At 38.6% G+C, this 6,117-nt stretch overlaps 1 protein-coding gene across 1 annotated transcript in view; it reads right to left on the reverse strand.

Moving 5' to 3' along the window:
* Nucleotides 1–6,117, reverse strand: part of ZNF474 (zinc finger protein 474) — a 64,096-nt gene that overhangs the window by 53,492 nt on the left and 4,487 nt on the right. Inside the window, exon 2 of the mRNA XM_005857126.2 lies at nt 2,479–2,673. The gene's annotated coding sequence lies outside the window, so the exon portion shown is untranslated. The remainder of the gene's footprint in view (nt 1–2,478; nt 2,674–6,117) is intronic.

Raw genomic sequence — 6,117 nt, forward strand, 5'->3', positions numbered from 1 at the left:
TGGCTGGCTCCTCCCGGGCCTAAGCCTAAAGCCTCAGGCCACTGCGGAAGATTGCTGGCTGGCTCCTCCCCGGCCCAGGGCACCCCCAGCTCCCCGCCGCGGCCGCCATCTATGATCGCTGGCTGGCTCCACTCCGGTTCCCCCCGCCATCGCCGCCATCAACCATCACTGGCTCAATGATCTCGCTGGCTGGCTCCTCCCTTACCCAGGCCTAAAGTCTCAGTCTGTGGCTTGGAGCCGACATATGCAAATTAGCCGCCATCTTGGTTGTCAGCTAATTTGCATATACTCACTGATTAGCCAATGAAAAGGGAAGCGGTCGTACGCTAACGATGCCGCGGAAGATCGCTGGCTGGCTCCTCCCTGACCCAGGCCTAAAGCCTCAGTCTGTGGCTTGGAGCCGACATATGCAAATTAGCCGCCATCTTGGTTGTCAGTTAATTTGCATATACTCACTGATTAGCCAATGAAAAGGGTAGCGGTCGTACGCTAATTACCATGTTTCTCTTTTATTAGTGTAGATAGTCATATATCAAGCAACCTAGTTTATTTTTAATGGGCAAAAGCTCTGAATAGATTACTCACAATAGAAAGTGTATGAATAGTCAATAAACTCATGAATTAAAACAATATCATTAGTTGTTAGTCATTAGAAAAATGCAAATTAAAACCACAGATATACCACTATACATACACTAGAATGGCTAAAATTAAAAAGATTGCTAATCCCAAGTATTAGTGAGGATGTGGAAAAACTGGGACTCCCTTACATGCCTGGTGGGAGTATGAAATATTACAACCACTCTGGAGAAATGCTTGTCAGTTTCTCAAAAGTTAAATCTACACCTGCCTGATAACATAGGTATTCTATCCCTAAAAAATTAAGTGAGAAAAGTGAAAATATAAGTTCACAAAAAGACATATATAAATGTTTATATTAGCTTTTACTCTTAGTGGAAAACTGAAAACAACATAAGTATACATCAACAGGTAAAGGAATAAACAAGTGATGACATATTCATGCAATAGAATATTACTCCACAATAAAAATGAACAAACTACTGATACACACAAGGACATGGACCCTTCTCAAAAATATTATGCTGAATTAAAGAAATCAGATACAAAAGAGTATATACTGAATTATTTCACATATGAAACCAATAAAACAAGCAGAGCTAAAAAGGTGAATCACAGAAAGATCCATGATTGCTTGTTGGTAGATGAGTGAGTGAGGAATGGACTACACAGGTTATTGGACATGTTCTTATACTGATATTATTGGTGGTTACATAAATGTAATCATTTGTCAAAACTCATCAAATTGTGTACTTAAAATGGATGCATTTTATTGTATGTGAATTATACATCAGTAAAGATGATATAAAAAAGAGAAAATATAAATAGTCTAAAATGTGAACAGAAACTTAAAAAAAGAGACAGACAAATCTCCAATGGCTCATGTAAAAATGCTCAACTTCATTAGTCACCAGGGAAATACAAATGAAACTATAGTGACATATAATTTCATACCCATTATAAAGTTAAACATACACCTGCCTTGTCATCCATCAATTTTAATCCAAGGTCTAAACCCAAGATAAATGAAAACATATGTCCACCAAAAGATTTCTGCAAGAATATTTATAGCAACTTTACTTATAGGAGACCCAAACTGGAAATAAACCAAATACCAATCAATAGAATAGATAAACAAATGTGGGAAAATCCTGTAATGCGATAATACTCATCTCTAAAAAGAATTGAATTAGTGATGTACACAGCAACATGGAAAATTATAAACAAAGAGGGGTTGGAGAATATATACTGTATTATGCTATTTACAAAAGTTCATGAACAGCCAAATTATCCAAATTATTCTCTAGTGATAGAAATAGGAACAGTGGTTGCTATGGAGGGAAGATTGACTGGAAGGGATGTGATGAAACTTTCTGGGTAATAGAAATGTCTTATATCTTGATTAAAGTGGTAGGTTACACAGTGTATATATTTATCAAACTCATTGATATTAGGAACTTGAATTTAAGTTCCTAAGATCAGTTCAATTTCAAACCATGTAAATTTTATTTCAATTAATTAAAAAAAATCCACCATGTCAATTGAGTATCTATAGATTTTATCACCCTTTTCTTTCAACAATAATTTGGCTAATAAACATATAGTCTTGGATTAATATTCAAAACATATTTTATCTACTTTTCTTTGAAAAAATATTTTAAAAATCATCCCTTCAAAAGAAATTTGATTCTTTTAGCTAGTAGAACATTTAATCCATATTGCCAGCCATCATGCAATGAAATAAAATATTTGCTATTTTGTTTGGTAGTACTTGAAGATTTTTTTTACAATATACTGGTGAGAAAGAAGTGGAAAAGATCAAGATTATCTAAAATAAGTATCCCTTATTAGTTCAAAGGTAAGATTTGAGCCTGACTAGACAATAGAGAAAGAGCATACCTTCTGAGAGCCTCGCCTTGTAACATTTGTTCTTTGTCTTTCTGTTTTGGCTGTTATGGTGGGCTGCTGGTGGAAAGAGGAGCAAAATAGCTGAGAGCTCCCGGGTTCACATGCCCTCTTGCAGGAGTCCCTGTAGTATGCGAGGCTGCAGGAACAGGAACCCTAGCCTTTGTCGCCTGGATGTATCCTGGCAACCTGTCAACAAAAGGGACAGGACTGAGTTCTCTAGTAACAGATTGGAAAAATCCAAAACAAGAGGTGAAGAAACTCAGAAATAGAGAGCAAATGGCCTCAGCTTTCTTTGAAGTGGACTCCATGAACTTCACCAATGGAATGAGCATCGAACAAAGAGAGTCTGGTGAATTGAAGTCACAAGGATCGTCTTGGCGTGGAAACAACTTTTTTCTTTTCTAAGGAAGAAAAAGAAGCAAAAAAATACTAAATGTCTTATTGATCTTTTCTAGAGTCTTCAGAAAAGATCATCTATTTAGGAGAGCTGGGCCTCTTCTAAAAGAGGGAGATGGATATTCTCCATGACTCTCAATGGATGTCTGTGCTTTGGTCTAAAGTGTAAGAAAATAAAAGATGTAGAAGCTATGGTTAGTTTATTTTCTAATGTGCCCTAAGAGAGCAAACATTTTTTAAAAATAAGGTCAACTTTTAATTTTTTGAACCTCATATTTAAAAATACTCTGAGACATTACACTAATTGTGGTGAATGAAATACTCTGTAAGCATTAAAGCTCATAAAGTAAAAAACAGTCTATTTCCATGGCAAAAAGTCCACAATACTGTATATTTCTAAAAAGAGAAGCTACAAAACAGAATAAACAGTATGATATCATTAAATTCTCTCTCTCTCTCTCTCTCTCTCTCTGTGTGTGTGTGTGTGTGTGTGTGTGTGTGCGCGCGCGTGTGCGCACGTGTGCTCAAGTCTGTGTGTGTGATCTTAACTCAAAGAACATTCACCAAAATGTTAACAGTAGTAATTGATGGATGATGATATTAAAACATCTTATTGAATGTTTCTTAGAGTTAGGAATTGGGGAGGGGAAGAACCCTAATCTTGAGGATTCCAAAACTGTACCTCATCCCCAGATAAATGAATTGGGATACAGGTGATTCACAGGACTGTTAGCTGTTGAAGTGATTTCAGACCACACTCTAAAGTCCCTGTTGGATAATGAAGTTCCACAGCTTGACACACTATACTGCTCAAACTATGGATAGATATATCCTCTACAGAGCTTTACAGATACCTCAATTATACTATCACATAAAATAGTTCCAGTTTGAATCCCTCTTCTGAAACCTTTCATAATATGCCATATATAAATGCTGAGGTATGTCTACAATGACCTAATTGCTGCTGTAAGAGTGACTATCTGTTGAGAGGGGGCAAGAAAACTTAGTTTTATATTTGGCTTTTTACCAACTTGTGGGTCCCTGGCAATATATTTCTTACTTTATACAGTATGCTTTCTCAGCCCGATTGTGAGCTAAAAGAGATACTTCTCTAAACAAATTGCCTAATAAATAAACACTATCCCAAATGCACACACAGTATCCAGGCCAGCGGCTGGCTATTTGGGTCAGATGGCAGAACAGATAGGAACTGCTGGCCTAGAAGAGGACAACCCCGGGAAAACATGGAGAGGGCAGGTATTTCCAGGCTAAAATAGGTCAAAGAGTTCTTCATCTGGACTGCTCTGGGATGCCTGGGAAACAGCCCCTGGAGCAGTGGGCACGTGTGCTGGCTGGGTAGTAAAGGCGTCTTTGCAGGCTGGTGGGGTTGCAGGCTGCCAGCTGCCTTCCTCCAGTCACAGGAGCTGCTTCTGAAACTGGCTGCAGGGGAGCCTTTGTTTTCTCTGTAATTTTGGGCTCATTTGAAATTCATGGGTTTGTAGTTTCATCTTAAATTGAACACCCTGCTGTTCAAATTTATTTCATCCTGGCAAAACAGGCCTTCCTGGGTGCCTGCCCCTCTCTGTCTCTAACTGGTCTCTCTCTCTCTCCTCTCTCTCTCTCTCTCTCTCCACCTCCCTCCCTTTTTCTCTGCCTTTTAATAGGACCAACACTTTTAAGTGGCTTATTTTTTTTTTTGAAATCAAATTCCAAAGGCATCTTGGACATTAAATAGCTCTTACAACACAACCTTTTGATGATTTAAGTGTAAATGAAGCAGAAACATATGGATTTCATTTCCCATAAATCACACACAGTCCCTAAAAAAAAAAAAAATCAAGGGAGAATGTGCTCAGCACGATGTATTCTGTTTGGTTGAACCCAAAACGTCTGAAAAATACTTGGAGGCTGATGAATCCAAAATATTTACCCACCCCTATTTATAACATGGTGGGGGAAAGCCCTTGATTCTTGGTGACAGCCAAACTGCTCACATCTGCCCAGTGGTCAACCAGCAACCAGCAAGAGCTTCAAGATAACTGTGTTCCTTCTTCTGTTCCCACTCCAGACACTTCACTCAACCTCAGATCAAAGACGCTGAAGCCCTTACTTACACAGAGCTGGTCTGGTGTGGCATTGCTTGGGCTTCTCTCATCTAAAACAACTGCGAGTTGTTTCATGCTATTTGATGTCCGGTCATGTTTGTGTCACTGTGGGATGATGCCAGCCTCACCAATAATCCAGATCTGACCCCTTGTGACAACAGCCCCACCACAAGGAATTCTGGCTCATTTCCCCTTCGTAAAACCACAGCTGTTGTGCCTGCACACCCCCTGACTTCTTCATTAAAGGAATAAATCATGGTTTTTATGTAGCAGAAAAGAATGCTGCTCCCTGCCAGTATCACTGACGGTCCTGCTGTCTGTCTCTTCATTGATGCAAAGCCCAACTCTTACTCTGAAAACTACTGATAAGTTTATTTAAACTGGGCAGGGACTATGTGTGCAAGAATTTTTCTTTCTTATTTTTTTTTTAACAGCAGCAGCAGGAACTCAAACAGGATGTTTGTGAAGTTTGGGAAAATAGGTCCACTGGGCGTCTTGTTCCCTTCTACCCAGTTGTTTACTTGGCCTTAACACTTAGCTCAGACACAGAGAGTGCCAGCCACCTGACATCCCTTATCTCAAATCCTTGATCAACCCTACAAGGAGAAGCCTCAGTACCCTTATTTTATGGATGATAAAATTAGGAGTGGAGGTTTTCAATGACTTGCCCCAATTGCAAAGTTAAATCTGGGTTTGAAATGTATGCCTTTCTGGTGCCCAGTGACTCCCCTTCCACTGCCTCCAGTGACCCCTTGTTGTCAGACTGCCACACAGAACAGTCTGACCTCAAAGGAGACTCAATTGTTAAGATATGCCTTTGTCACAAGAAAAGTCAGACACAGACTGAGTTTAATATACTACATTGAACATTGCAAAATGTGTCCTGTGGAAGATTAGAAATAAAAGGAGAAGATAAACTTTAAATACAGACTTTTAAAACTCAAAAAAAAAAAAGTACATTTTTGATGTATCAGAGTCCTGACCAACACATCTTAAATCCCTGAGGACTTTTTTCAGGGGCATGTTTCTCAGCCTTTTTTTCATTATTGCTTCCCTTTTCAAATATATATATATATATATATATATATATATATAAAGGCTAATATACAAATCAAATAAATGGCAGAAA

Source organism: Myotis brandtii, unplaced genomic scaffold (genome assembly GCF_000412655.1).
Source record: "Myotis brandtii unplaced genomic scaffold, ASM41265v1 scaffold1076, whole genome shotgun sequence".
Lineage (NCBI taxonomy): Eukaryota > Metazoa > Chordata > Mammalia > Chiroptera > Vespertilionidae > Myotis > Myotis brandtii.